Below are 13095 nucleotides of genomic sequence, written 5' to 3'. Positions count from 1 at the left end.
TCTGACACTTGATGACATCACAATGGCCCCATTAAGGGGACTTCCGCTTTCATCTCACTGGCCCTGTCTGAATGAAACACCAGGTAGACACTAAAATAATCATCTTAATAACCATCCATAAGGATGTCTAAGTTAGATGTCTAAGTTAAAGTGCAGTTAAAAAAATTAAGAAAATGCATGTAATTACTGTTCATCTGAAAAGAGCATGCATAGTTCTGTGTGAAGGACTGTAGGAGATGAGAGATAGAGAAATAGAGAGGGCAGAAAGAAGAGGGAGAGACTTTTGATGTTCCTTTATTGAAACACACAACCATCCAAAATTGCCTTAAAAACCATCTCCCACCCCCTCAAAACCAAATAAAAAGAAACAAAGGAACCAAAAATAAAGAGAGGAAGAGAGAAAGAGAGAGAGAGCAGAAAGAAGAGACAGAGAAAGTGAGAGAGAGGTGCATGCTATGGAAACCACAAAGGTGGAGCACAAGGGTTTTCTTTTGAGTCAGTGGCCAGAGAGATCAAACCACAGAGCAAAGCATTCTTCCAGCAAGAGGGTCTCAGGATGTTATGAAGTTGCCCTGAAAATGGTTTTATTGTGATATTGAAAATGATATTCATCATTGCAAGCAGTATATCAGAAATCTGAAGGATGCACACAAGCTTAAAACATTTGTCTAAAAGAGCATAATCAGTGCAAAATAGTGTCATTCTGAAAAGTTTTACAAATCACACATTTTAGAAGAAAACGTGAATGATGATGAATACAGAATATTAAAGTTAAAAGCCCTCTTTAATTATAGAGGGCAATACCAATCTTTTGTCTCTCGAATTTAAGCACAATTTATGGAGGGACAGATTTTAAATCATTTGTATTTTGAAATGTTGTTTGTGCAGTGTTTTAAAGCCGCTCTTTTCTAGACAGTTGAAAAATGGAAAGGTGGTTTGAGGCATGAGGGGGGAGTGCCAGTGTGGTTTCACTGCTGAGAGAGGGAGGTGTGAACACAGCTCTGTACTGCAGGTCAGTCTTCCTGTGTAGCTCTGGTCTGAGTAAAGCTGAATATATAAGGCTGTGGGTGGAAAATGAGTGAACCTCCCCTGTCACCACCACAGAACAGTCTGAAACGGACAAACGCATTGTGCTACTGATGAAAAAGAGAGCTGTGTGTAAAAGATTTCTGTCAGTTTCTATGAGCTTTTTTGAAACAAGTAAATTACCCCAATGGCTGACACACTCTTTCTTGATAGCATAGTCTCTTATAACGGCTTGTGCTGGTGCCTGTTTGAAGCATTTTTGAAGCTGTTATGCTTCAATGTATCAAATTCAATCAAGAGTACACTTGATCTCAACACAGGCAGTGTATCAGCAATAGGTATGTCCATGTGACATTTACTGCCTGCTTTTTTTACTGTCACCATTTTTCTAGGGTGATATTTAGTCAAAAAGTCAGATTCTCTCTCCAGATCATCCTAAAAACCACAAAAATGTTCTGCGTATTTTTGGGAGATTTTCTGAAAATTATATGAATTTAGGTCATGAGAAGACAGTCAGCGGAAGGACTGAGGAGGATGGGCTCCCCCTTCAGTCTGGATCCATCCAAGCAGCCCGAAGTTCCTTGGGATGAATTTCTGTCAGCAGGGAGTTTTTTCTTGTCACTGGTGCCCTATTCTTGCTCTTATGGGGGTTTAGGTCAGAGTTTTTTAAATGTGTGATTTCAAACATTTTGTTGCAGTTTCTATGAGCTAGCTAGAAGCAGGATGTATTTTTAAAGTGTTGCCCACATCTGGAATCAAAGTTACCCCAATGGCAGACACACTCTTTCACAATCTTGTAAAGCACTGGTAGAAGTTAACCTGGAGTGAAAGACCCGTTGGCTTAGCTGAGTACAGTATGTGCTTGTTTATTCAGTCTAATGAGTTTGACTCTGTGACATTTCTTTATGTGTTATAGTTCAATCAATGAAATGCAATCAAGAGTATGTTCAAAAACATGTAGGAATGCTAAAATCAGATGCAATTGAAATCTTATTTTTGTGTGATGGCCATTATACCAGTCTTATACCAGTAATTTTGCACATGTAGAGTAAGAGTCAAAGGATGTTATAATCATAATAATAATTATAATTATAAGCCCCTGTGAACACAGGAAGGTATCTGCCACTGAGTCATTCAGTCAGAAAATGCGTCCAGTTCTCCTAAAACACACTGCGCAGCATCGATAACTGAGAACACAAGAAAGCTGTCGCTGTGCATACAGGAAGTGCTTTGGCTATTGAAGGTACAGAGAGGGCTCTGGCTGCAGGAGGCCTTGTCTTCAGAAAGCATGTTCAGTAAAACACACAGAAGAGTACACAGATTCACAGTGACCCTGGCTTAGAAGTGGCAGATTTTGTACTGTATGTCAGACGCACCGCTGGTGTGGATGTGCAAAGATACATTATCTCCATATGCCTCTCTGCTGTATGTGGAGTAAATATGTGAGCTTACAATGAAAGTATTTATACATTAAGGTGGATTGTAATAGGAATTATGTATGTACCCTGACTGTCCGATCTATGGAAAGCATGAACAATATTTACCATGACAAATAATTCTGCATTAAACTTCATGGAAATATATCACATTTTATTTGTATAGAGCATTTTAAAGAGGCATTTTCATAAAGATGCTTTGAAGTTCCTTCCCAGCAGGAATAAAAACACTCAAGTAGTACATGGCTGGGCATTGGCATGAAAGGGGGGACATGGGTTGGGCTACTACACTCGGTAAAGTTAGTTAGTTGAACAGATCCTCAATCTTTGACCTGGTTGCCCAAATGTTTGCACACCACTGTATTTCATGTCTATGATATTATATGAAAAGAGGTCAGGGCAGAATTTGACCTTTCATAAAGAGTTGGGAAATGACACGACTGTCCCCAGCAGAAACTAGGCCTATTAACCCTAAAATAAATGGCTCTAGAACAGAATATATTTTTATCATCGACTCTTTCTAAACCTCAAAAACGACATTCCTTTCTAATCAGTGAATCACTGATGACACATTAGCAGTCTGATCTTGTTTTGTTGTCCTAATATTTCACTTCTGTTTGATATCACATTTCTGGCATTTAGTTGGCTCTTTTACCCAGGGTGACTTACACAATTCGACAAGTGTGCAGTTTCATATTTAATATACGCTGAAGTCACTCAAGTTAACAGCCTTCTCAAAGGTACAAACGCAGTACATGACCTGAATGAGAGTCACCTCACCTACCACCCTAACCACTGCAATACACTGCCGCCCTAAACTGTGTCAGATTTAGCAACATTGAACGACATTTAAACCTTGTGTTGTCTTAAGGGTGAAAAATGACCCACCCGTATGTATAATAGCAGAGAAAACTCCCTAACTGTTCTTTTTTCAACTTTAAATTTGATGACAAAGTTTGTGATGAGTGACAGATTGTTTCTTCATGCAAAATACATTTGGGATTGAGGGGTTGAGTGAAAGTGGACCATTTTTGACCCTTAGGACAAGGAGAGTATGCAGAATCTTAAGACAACACAATGCTTAAAATGCAAGCAGATCAGTCTACAATTTTTAATTTGTTTCTTTGAAACAATTTTAAGGCAAATTTACAGTTCACATATACTGTCATGTGCACCAATGCGAAGGAGGACATGTTTGATAAATTGTGATCATTCTTGTGACGAAGATTAATTTTGATGGAAAGCTTCACTCGTGGTCTTTAAATGTCACACCTGAATAAACCGTTTCTCTCTCTTCCTCCCTCTTCTTCCTCCTCACTTTGGGTTTCTTGGTGGTGAAAGTCAAAGCAGCGTAATTCATGGCTTCATCTTGATGCTAAAAGGAGATGCACTTATGATTTCAGCACATATGATTATAGTATATTCACCGGATAAATTTTTGCAGCCCCTGTTTGAGTAAAATAAAAAGTAAAAATACAAAACAATTAATGCAGTGATTTTTTAAATGAGAAATGATGATGATGAGTATTATTATTATTATAATTATTATTATTATTATTATTATTATTATTATTATTATTATTAGTTTTATTATTTTCCTTTTGTAATTGTTAGGCGTGAAAATGTGTGCAAATGGGGTCAATATTACTCAATGTGACTCAAATCAAGTCAAAATCTGACAATGGAGTTGATTTAACAGATTTAATACTACTGTGCAGAGGTCCCCAAGGCAAATGTTGAACACAGGAATATCATACAGCCTGACCCTACTGTGTTAGCCCCTTGTAATACAATGCAGTATGCACTAAAAACAGTTCATGGGCTTGCAGTTGTACAGTGTTTAAGTATGTATGCAGCTTACGTTCTGATCTTAGCTTGGCCTTCTGAAACGGTAGATGATGACACATATCATCACAGCGCCAAAAAGAACCCCGGTCCTCAGGATGGACAGCCGGGAAAGGATGGTCACACCTCCTGGGTGAAATAGCATTAACCAATGCATATGCACTTTTTGAAGTGGGATTACTGTAAAAACTGTATACTGGATTTAAATACTGTATATTTAAAGCTGCGCGGCACGGATGGTGCTGTGGGTAGCACTGCCGCCTCACAGCAAGGATGTCCTGGGTTCGAATCCCGGTTGGTCGGGGCCTCTGTGTGGAGTTTGCATGTTCTCTCCGTGTTTGCGTGGGTTTGCTCCGGGTACTCAGGTTTCCTCCCACATGCTGGGATAGGCTCCAGCCCCCCCGCAACCCTGTTCAGGATAAGCGGATTATGATAATGAATTAATTAATTAATTAATATTTAAGGCTTACTCTCAACATCCAGCTTGGTCTCGTTCCCAAACAGGATCTCCCCACAGGTGGCCACAGCACAGTAGTAAGTCCCAGCATCAGAGAGGCTGAGGATCCTCTTGGGGAAGTTGTAGACACAGCTCTGTGTGGGAGACACAGTCCCAGAGCTCCTCTGGCACTCATCACTCCTGTGTCCATGGGTGTGAATGATTCCTGGAGGGGACTCTCCTGAGCCCGGTCTGAACCAGTGCACACTGTGTTCTCCTGCACAGGTCTCAGTGTTTACTGTACACTGCAGAGTCACAGAGTCTCCTGGCTGCACTGACTCAGACTCGGGCTGCTGCAGCACTACTGTCCTGCTCTGGGACTCTGGCCCTGTCAAAAGTTAGCACTCATTACACTCAATACAGAATTGTCCTTTGGATTCCACTGTGTAAGGTTTACATATAAATGCAGTATGGCTTTGTATTATTGGAGGTTATACAGAGAGCTGAAGATGACTCCACCGATTATAATATAAAGTGCAGCATGTTTTTGCACATATGTGTGATTCAGATGCAGTTTGTGCACTAGAAATTTTACTTTACTAGAAACTAAAACCATTGTATTAAAATTTTTTTTAAATTTGTATTCAAATGTGTTGTGTTCTGAATACTCGCCAGTAGGTGGCGAGAACACAATATGCATAGTAAATATGTAATGTCCAGAAGGAGAGTGAGAGTTGGAGCTGTTTATTCATTAGTATATGTATCTACAGTAGCCTAACTTTAGTTCAGTCTTTACACGTGCAAACATAACAAAATGAAGCAATTAATTTTTAATGCTTCAATGTTTTCCACTCGAGCAGAAATGGTTAATATCTTTACAAAAGATGACAGGGACACACTGCACACACTGAAACTTAATAAGATAAACAAGAAAGAAATTAAATTTCTACAATCAGTTTTGAATGCTTTCTTTTTTTATTCAAAAAATGTAAAAGCTATACAATTTTCTAAAGCTGCTTTGTTATATACAGGATGCAAACCATCATGATACATCATCATACAATGTACATCACAAAATCAGTCATCCGATTCTAGTGACAATAATTAATCCCACAAATCTTCAACATCTTCATCACGAGGGCAATTTCAGTGAATGCATTTTTAGTGATTGATTTCATGTGCAAAGAAACAATGGGATACAGCTGATGCATCAGCAAATAAGAATGTGAAGAACCAACAGGAAATGTGACCGGACTCGACTAGATTTTATATATATTTTTTTTTTCTTCATATTTTCTCATTGTGACGTGTCATGGATTTATTGCTGAACAATAACATGTCAATCCTCCAAATGGACAGGCTACACCAGCAGAAGACGTATTAAGTTTTAAAAAAATGCTCACTGAGTATATACACTTAGCCTTTAAGATGTACAGCAAATGGCAGTACTGCTATTGGCAAAAGCATCACCATAAACAGTTCATACTGGAAAAAATCTATTTTATGGCAAGGGACTTCAAAGTGTTTTTATCAGATTAATTGAATCAATACTTAAGTATTGTAAAAAAGAAGCATAACGTCAATTTATAACGTAGAATGGCAAATTACAATTTCAACAAGTTAGGCTATGGAAAAATAAAATATGTTTCATACTTACCCGTCACCATTAAGGTACTTCCATTTCCAAAGCTGATCTCATTGAAGAGGTGTATAAAAGCGCAGTAGTATGTTGCTGAATCTGATGGCTCTACATGTGAGACAGTCAGGTTAAAGCTTCCCTTTGCTTTCTCAGCTCTGAGACGTGTACTGTTTTTAAACTCATTGAAAAACACAGCATCTGATTGATAGTTCACCATCTTTGCGACATCCTGAGGCTTCTGTCCAAGTGGATGCTTTATCCATCTGATCGTGGCCGCTCCTTCCATATCAGAAAAGAAACATGGGAGAGTCACAGTGTCTCCAAGCTGAGCTGTCACCACAGCGTTGGGCTGAACTGCAATTTGCCCAAGCAGACCACCTGGAATCCAACAGAAAGAAATATATCAACTTCACTGACAATGGGGGCAAATAACAAAGCAAAAACATCCACCATTCTCTGCGTACTCTCTGTACACTACTTAAAATGATTGTAAAATGATTTTGGTCAATAAGTCAGAAACAAGTATGCACTTACACAGTTTGCTGAAAAACACAAGAATAACACAGAGGACTGCCATCGCTGTATCTGAGCTCTTCTGTCCTTGAGTCTCTCCTCTGGTTGAGACCCTGTTGTACCCTGCACTGTAAAACTCAAAGTGGACAGAGTAGGAGGACTTGAGCTGATCATTTTCCAGTAGGAGGTCACAAGTCAGGGGCAGTTTTTATTGGCTGTTCAAACAGGTAATGTTTTGGGTGAAAAAGTTCAGCCCTTTAACTATAAAAAGGGCACCATCAGCTCCAGTGTGGTCTCCCTGTGCTCCATATAGATTTTGACTGGATTAGAGGAGGGGGAAGTGTGTCTTTCACTGAACCAACAGCTCCACATCCACCAAAGCTGGGCTTCTTCAGACAGCTCATATGAGTCCTGATCAGACATAACTTGTGTGTGTATGTGTGTATGTGTGTGTGTGTGTGTTTGTGTGTGTGTATGTGTGTGTGTGTGTGTATATGTGTGTGTATGTGTGTGTGTGTGTGTGCGTGTGTAAATATATGTGTGTTTTTCTCTGTGTGTGTATATATGTGTGTGTGTGTGTATGGCTATAAATATATGTATATATTCAATCCCTTATCAAGACCTATACACCAAAAAGACCCCTCCGTTCTGCCACTTCGTGCCTTCTGGCGCCTCCCCCTCGCCACACCTATAGATATCGTTACTTGTATAGGTATTGTTGTTTTTATTGGCTGTTGTATTGTTGTATTCTAGCTGCCAACTGTGGTATGCTAGTTTGAAAGTTGATTATACTCTTCAAGGGTTCTGAATTTCTGTATGTTTACACTTGGACTGTACTGTCCTCTCAGGTCCACTTTTGCACGTGTTCTTGTGTTTGATTTGCACTTTGTTGTACGTCGCTCTGGATAAGAGCATCTGCTAAATGCCACGTAATGTAATGCAATGTAATATTTGTGTGCATGTTTGTGTGTGTCTTTGTGTGTGTGTGTGTGTGTGTGTCTGTGCGTGTATAAATAAATGTGTGTGTTTCTGTGCGTGTGTTTATGTGTGTGTGTGTGTCTATAAATATATGTTTGTTCATGTTTGTGTCTGTGTGTCCCTGTGTGTGTATATGTGTGGATGTGTATGTGTAAATACATGTGTGTGAAAGTTTGGTGTGTGTGTGTATGTGTTTATGTTTGTGTGTGTTTGTTTGGATGTTTATGCATGTGTGTGTATGTGTGTGCACGTTTGTGCATGTGTGTTTATGTGTGTTTGCACATTTGTGCATGTGTGCATGTGTTTGTGTGTGTGTGTGTGTGCATGTTTGTGCATGTGTGTTTGTGTGTGTGTGTGTGCACGTTTGTGCATGTGTGTGTGTGTGTGCACGTTTGTGCATGTGTGTGTGTATATGTGTGTGTGTGTGTGCACATTTGTGCATGTGTGTGTGTGCATGTGTGCACGTTTGTGCATGTGTGTGTGCATGTGTGTGTGTGTGCATGTTTGTGCATGTGTGTGTGTGTGTGCACGTTTGTGTATGTGTGTGTATATGTGTGTGTGTATATATGTGTGTATGTGTGTGTGTATGTGCGGTTGTAGTGAAAAAAAAAGTTTAATTTTACAACAAAGGTAAAAAGTGGAAACAGTTGTGGTAGAAAGGTCTACAGAGAGGTGTGCTGCATGGTGGAAGCAGAGCCAGCATGTTGTCTTGCCCATGAGTCTGTTAGGCTTCTCTGTCTGTGAGGGGGAGGCAAGTTCTGAAACTGAGTTCAAGAACTGCCTCTCTGGGAGGCAAACTGGTATTATCTAATACCTCTTTCACACTAAAGCAATGAATGAGGAGCCTGTGTTTGCCATTGCTGTGAATGAGGAAACCTGTGTCATTTGACCTGGGAACACCACCCTAGTCATGACCTGAGATTTATGTGGTTGCATAAGGCACATGACTGGGCTTTGGCATGAAAGGGGGGACATGGGTTGGGCTACTATACTTGGTAAAGTTAGTTAGTTGAACCAATCCTCAATCTTCTCGTGTTTAACTTCGTCTTTGTTCTGAAGCCTAAACATAATTTCTTCAGCAGTGACATGTACAGTGCAGGCAGCTAGTTAAGATGAGCCCCAGTGCCCATGGGCCCTCCCAAACCAGGGGCCCCGGTGCCCATAGGCCCTCCCAAACCCGGGGCCCTGGTGCTCATGGCCCCTCCCAAACCAGGGGCCCTTGTGGCGCTGCACCTGTATCACCTACACTGGACATGTATGAAAGTACACTTTGGGCTCCTGGGTCTTGAGTGAATGGTAAGGACCCCATTCTTTCCCAAGAACACAAGAGTTTAAATGGGACAAACGCATGTTTCGGTACCTCATGTGATCCCTGGGTTTTGTGTCTGAAAGTGGGCTGTCCCGGCTTGAGGAGCAGGGTGCTGAAGTTTCTCCTGGTCCTGCAGGCACTATCCGTGGTTCTGAATTCCCCTGCTGTGGAAAGGAAGAGGAGGAAGCCATATGTGTTGTTGGCACCTCCTTAATCAGATGCCTTTGAAAAACCTACTCATTTAAAAAAAGAGTTTGACATGAAATATTGATTCTGTCTCACGGTTGATGGCCAAGGACAAAAAAGGCCTTGCAGAGCATGTTGGCCCTAGTAGACCTACTTTGCTGGAACAGGAAGTGAGGTTTTCCGGGGTATTTAATTTCACATCCTGCTGCAGTTGCCCAGGGCTGACTTTTCTAGCAGTTCTGAATCAGAGTAGATCGCAGTAATGTTGATAACAGTTTTGATCCTATTCACCATAGATGATCATGCAGGATGTCATGAGTTAGGTTTACTGGGAGAGGACTGCAGGTTCTTCTTTCCAAATTCTAAAACTAGGGTCAGGACAACCCTATTACAACCCTAGTACAATTGAAATTACATTTAAATTTCATGAATTCTGGAATGGACACTGGGATTGAATCTTCACACAGCTGGCACTTTATTCAGCATTTTAGACTTATTTTTTAGACTTAAGTCTTCTGCTGCTGTAGCCTGTCCACTTAGAGTGATGATGTGTTGTGTATTCAGAGATGCTCTTCTGCATGCCACTATTGTAATGTGTGGTGACCTTTCTGGCCTTTCTCCACTGACCTCTCTCATTAACAATGTGTAAGTTTCAGCCTGCAGAACTGCTGCTCACTGGATGTTTTTCGCACCATTCAATGCATGCTTTTATGCATTTAGTTGCTGCCACATGATTGGCATAACCAATGAAACAGAAATCTTCAAAACTTCATAAATTCTAAACAATCATTGTTACATTCATTGTAAGTGCAATTTTATTGGGATATCGGAAAGGGCCGGGGGGAGGGATGGGGATCAGGAGGGAGGACTAAGTTAGTTTGAAACAGTGTGTTTTTAGTGGGGAGGGCGGATTCTGAGAGAGAGAGAGAGAGAGAGAGAGAGAGAGAGAGAGAGCAGAAAGTAGAGTGAGAATGAGAGATAGAGAGAGGTGCATGCTATGGCGGAGCACAAGGGTTTTGTTTTGAGTCAATGGCCAGAGAGACCAAACCACAGAGCCCAGCATTCTTCCATCAAACAGGTCTCAGGATGTTATAAAGGTAGAAACAGTCTATAATTAATACTGACAATGCACTGAGAATGTTTTTTTATTTGAAAATGATATTCATCATTGCAAGCAGTATATCAGAAATATGAAGGAAGCACACAAGCTAAAAACATATGTCTAAAACAGCATAATCAGACCAAAATGGCGTCATTCTGAAGAGTTTTACTTTGTATGCTGTTCTGCTCCCTACTGGTAAAATTCTGAATTGCACACATTTTAGAAGAAAAACGTGAATGATGATGAATAATTAAAGTTAAAAGCCCTCTTTAATTATAGAGGGCAATACCAATCTTTTGTCACTAGAATTTATGGAGGGACAGATTTTTAATTATTTGTATTTTGAAAAGTTGTTTGTGCAGTGTTTTAAAGCCGCTCTTTTCTAGACAGTTGAAAAATGGAAAGGTGGTCTGATGCATGAGGGGGGAGTGCCAGTGTGGTTTCAGTGCTGAGAGAGGGAGGTGTGAACACAGCTCTGTACTGCAGGTCAGTCTTCCTGTGTAGCTCTGGTCTGAGTAAAGCTGAATATATAAGGCTGTGGGTGGAAAATAAGTGAACCTCCCCTGTCACCACAACAGAACAGTCTGAAACAGACAAACACATTGTGCTACTGATGAAAAAGAGAGCTGTGTGTAAAACATTTCTGCCAGTTTCTATGAGCTTTTTAGAAACAAGTTCATTTTTGCCTACAAACTTACCCCAATTGCTGACACACTCTTTCTTGATAGCATAGTCTCTTATAACTGCCTGTGCTGGTGCTTGTTTGAAGAATGTTGTTATGCTTCCATGTATCAAATTCAATCAAGAGTACACTTGATCTCTGCACAGGCAGTGTATCAGCAATAGGTATCTCCATGTGACATTTACTGCCTGCTTTTTTTACTGTCACCATTTTTCTAGGGTGGCATTTAGTCAAAAAGTGAGATTTTCTCTCCAGATCATCCTAAAAACCATAAAAATATACTTTTTTGGGAGATTTTCCAAAAATAATTTGAATTTAGGTCAAGAGAAGACAGTCAGCAGAAGCACTGAGGAGGATGGGCTCCCCCTTCAGTCTGGATCCATCCAAGCAACCAGAATCATTCCTTGGGATGAACTTCTGTCACCAGGGAGTCTTGCCACTGGTGCCCTAGACTAGCACTTATGGGGGTTTAGGTCAGAGTTTTTTTTTTTATGTGTGAATTTAAACATTTTGTTGCAGTTTCTATGAGGTAGCTAGAAGCAGGGTTTATTTTTAAAAGTGTCGCCCACATCTGGAATCAAAGTTACCCCAATGGCAGACACACTCTTTCACAATCTTGTATAGCACTGGTATAAGTTAACCTGGCCAGAAAGACTAGTTGGCTTAGCTGAGAACAGTATGTGCTTGTTTATTCAGTCTAATGAGTTTGACTGTGTGACATTTCTTTGTTAATGACATTTCTTTTTGTTCAATGTATGAAATGCAATCAAGAGTATGTTCAAAAACATGTAGAAATGTATTAACACTAAAATAACATGTATGAAATGTTTGCCATCTTATTTATGCGTGATGGCCATTATACCAGTCTTATACCAGTAATTTTGCGCATGTAGAGTAAGACTCAAAGGATGTTATAATCATGCTCAGCTCTCTAAGGTAAATACTTTACTAAAGTTCATTCTGGGTAAGGGCGTTACTCTCTCTTTGTTCTCTAGATTATGAGTCCCTGTGAACACAGGAAGGTATCTGCCACTGAGTCATTCAGTCAGAAAATGCGTCCAGTTCTCCTAAAACACACTGCGCAGCATCGATAACTGAGAACACAAGAAAGTTGTTGCTGTGCATACAGGAAGTGCTTTGGCTATTGAAGGTACAGAGAGGGCTCTGGCTGCAGGAGGCCTTGTCTTCAGAAAGCATGTTCAGTAAAACATGCAGAAGAGGACACAGATTCACAGTGACCCTGGCTTAGAAGTGGCAGATTTTGTACTGTATGCCAGACGCACCGCTGGTGTGGATGTGCAAAGATACATTATCTCCACATGCCTCTCTGCTGTATGTGGAGTAACACACAATCCCTGTAAAACTTCAAATGACAGTATTTATACAGTAAGGTGGATTGTGATAGGAATTATGAATATACCCTGACTGTCTGATCTATGGAAATATCAAAGAAAAAAGCATGAACAATATTTACCATAACAAATAATTCAGCATTAAACTTCGTAGAAACATATCACTTTTTATTTACATAGAGCATTTTATAGAGGCATTTTCACGGGTGGCCTGTAGCATAGTGGTTAAGGTAAATGACTGGCACACGCAAGGTTGGTGGTTCTAATCCCGGTATAGCCACAATAAGATCCACACAGCCGTTGGGCCCTTGTACATTGCTCCAGGGGAGGATTGTCTCCTGCTTAGTCTAATTAACTGTACGTCGCGTCTGCCAAATGCCAATAATGTAAAGATGCTTTGCAGTGGAGCAGGAAAAGGAGTCCCCCCCCACACACACACCAACAAAAACCTGCCTAGCCTGAATAAAAACACTCAATAGTAACAAGAAAAAACTCTCAGCTGCCCTCTGCTAGGTAATAGTTAAACTAGAATTAAACTACTTTTCACTCATAAAATCAGCAAGAGATGCAATTGACCTGGGTGCCGAAACT

The 13095-nt window shown here is 40.4% G+C and overlaps 1 long non-coding RNA gene across 1 annotated transcript; it reads right to left on the bottom strand.

The window, feature by feature from the left end:
• Window positions 1–2595: 2595 nt before the first annotated feature.
• Window positions 2596–5036, bottom strand: LOC133125204 (uncharacterized). Its single transcript, XR_009708390.1, has 2 exons — window positions 4324–5036; window positions 2596–3837 (listed from the first exon to the last, which is right to left on the bottom strand). It is a non-coding gene; the product is annotated as an uncharacterized LOC133125204 (long non-coding RNA).
• Between the last annotated feature and the right edge of the window lie 8059 nt (window positions 5037–13095).

The sequence above is a fragment of the Conger conger genome, chromosome 3 (genome assembly GCF_963514075.1).
Source record: "Conger conger chromosome 3, fConCon1.1, whole genome shotgun sequence".
Taxonomy (NCBI): Eukaryota; Metazoa; Chordata; class Actinopteri; order Anguilliformes; family Congridae; genus Conger; species Conger conger.
This window is presented reverse-complemented; position numbering and strand designations above follow the sequence as displayed.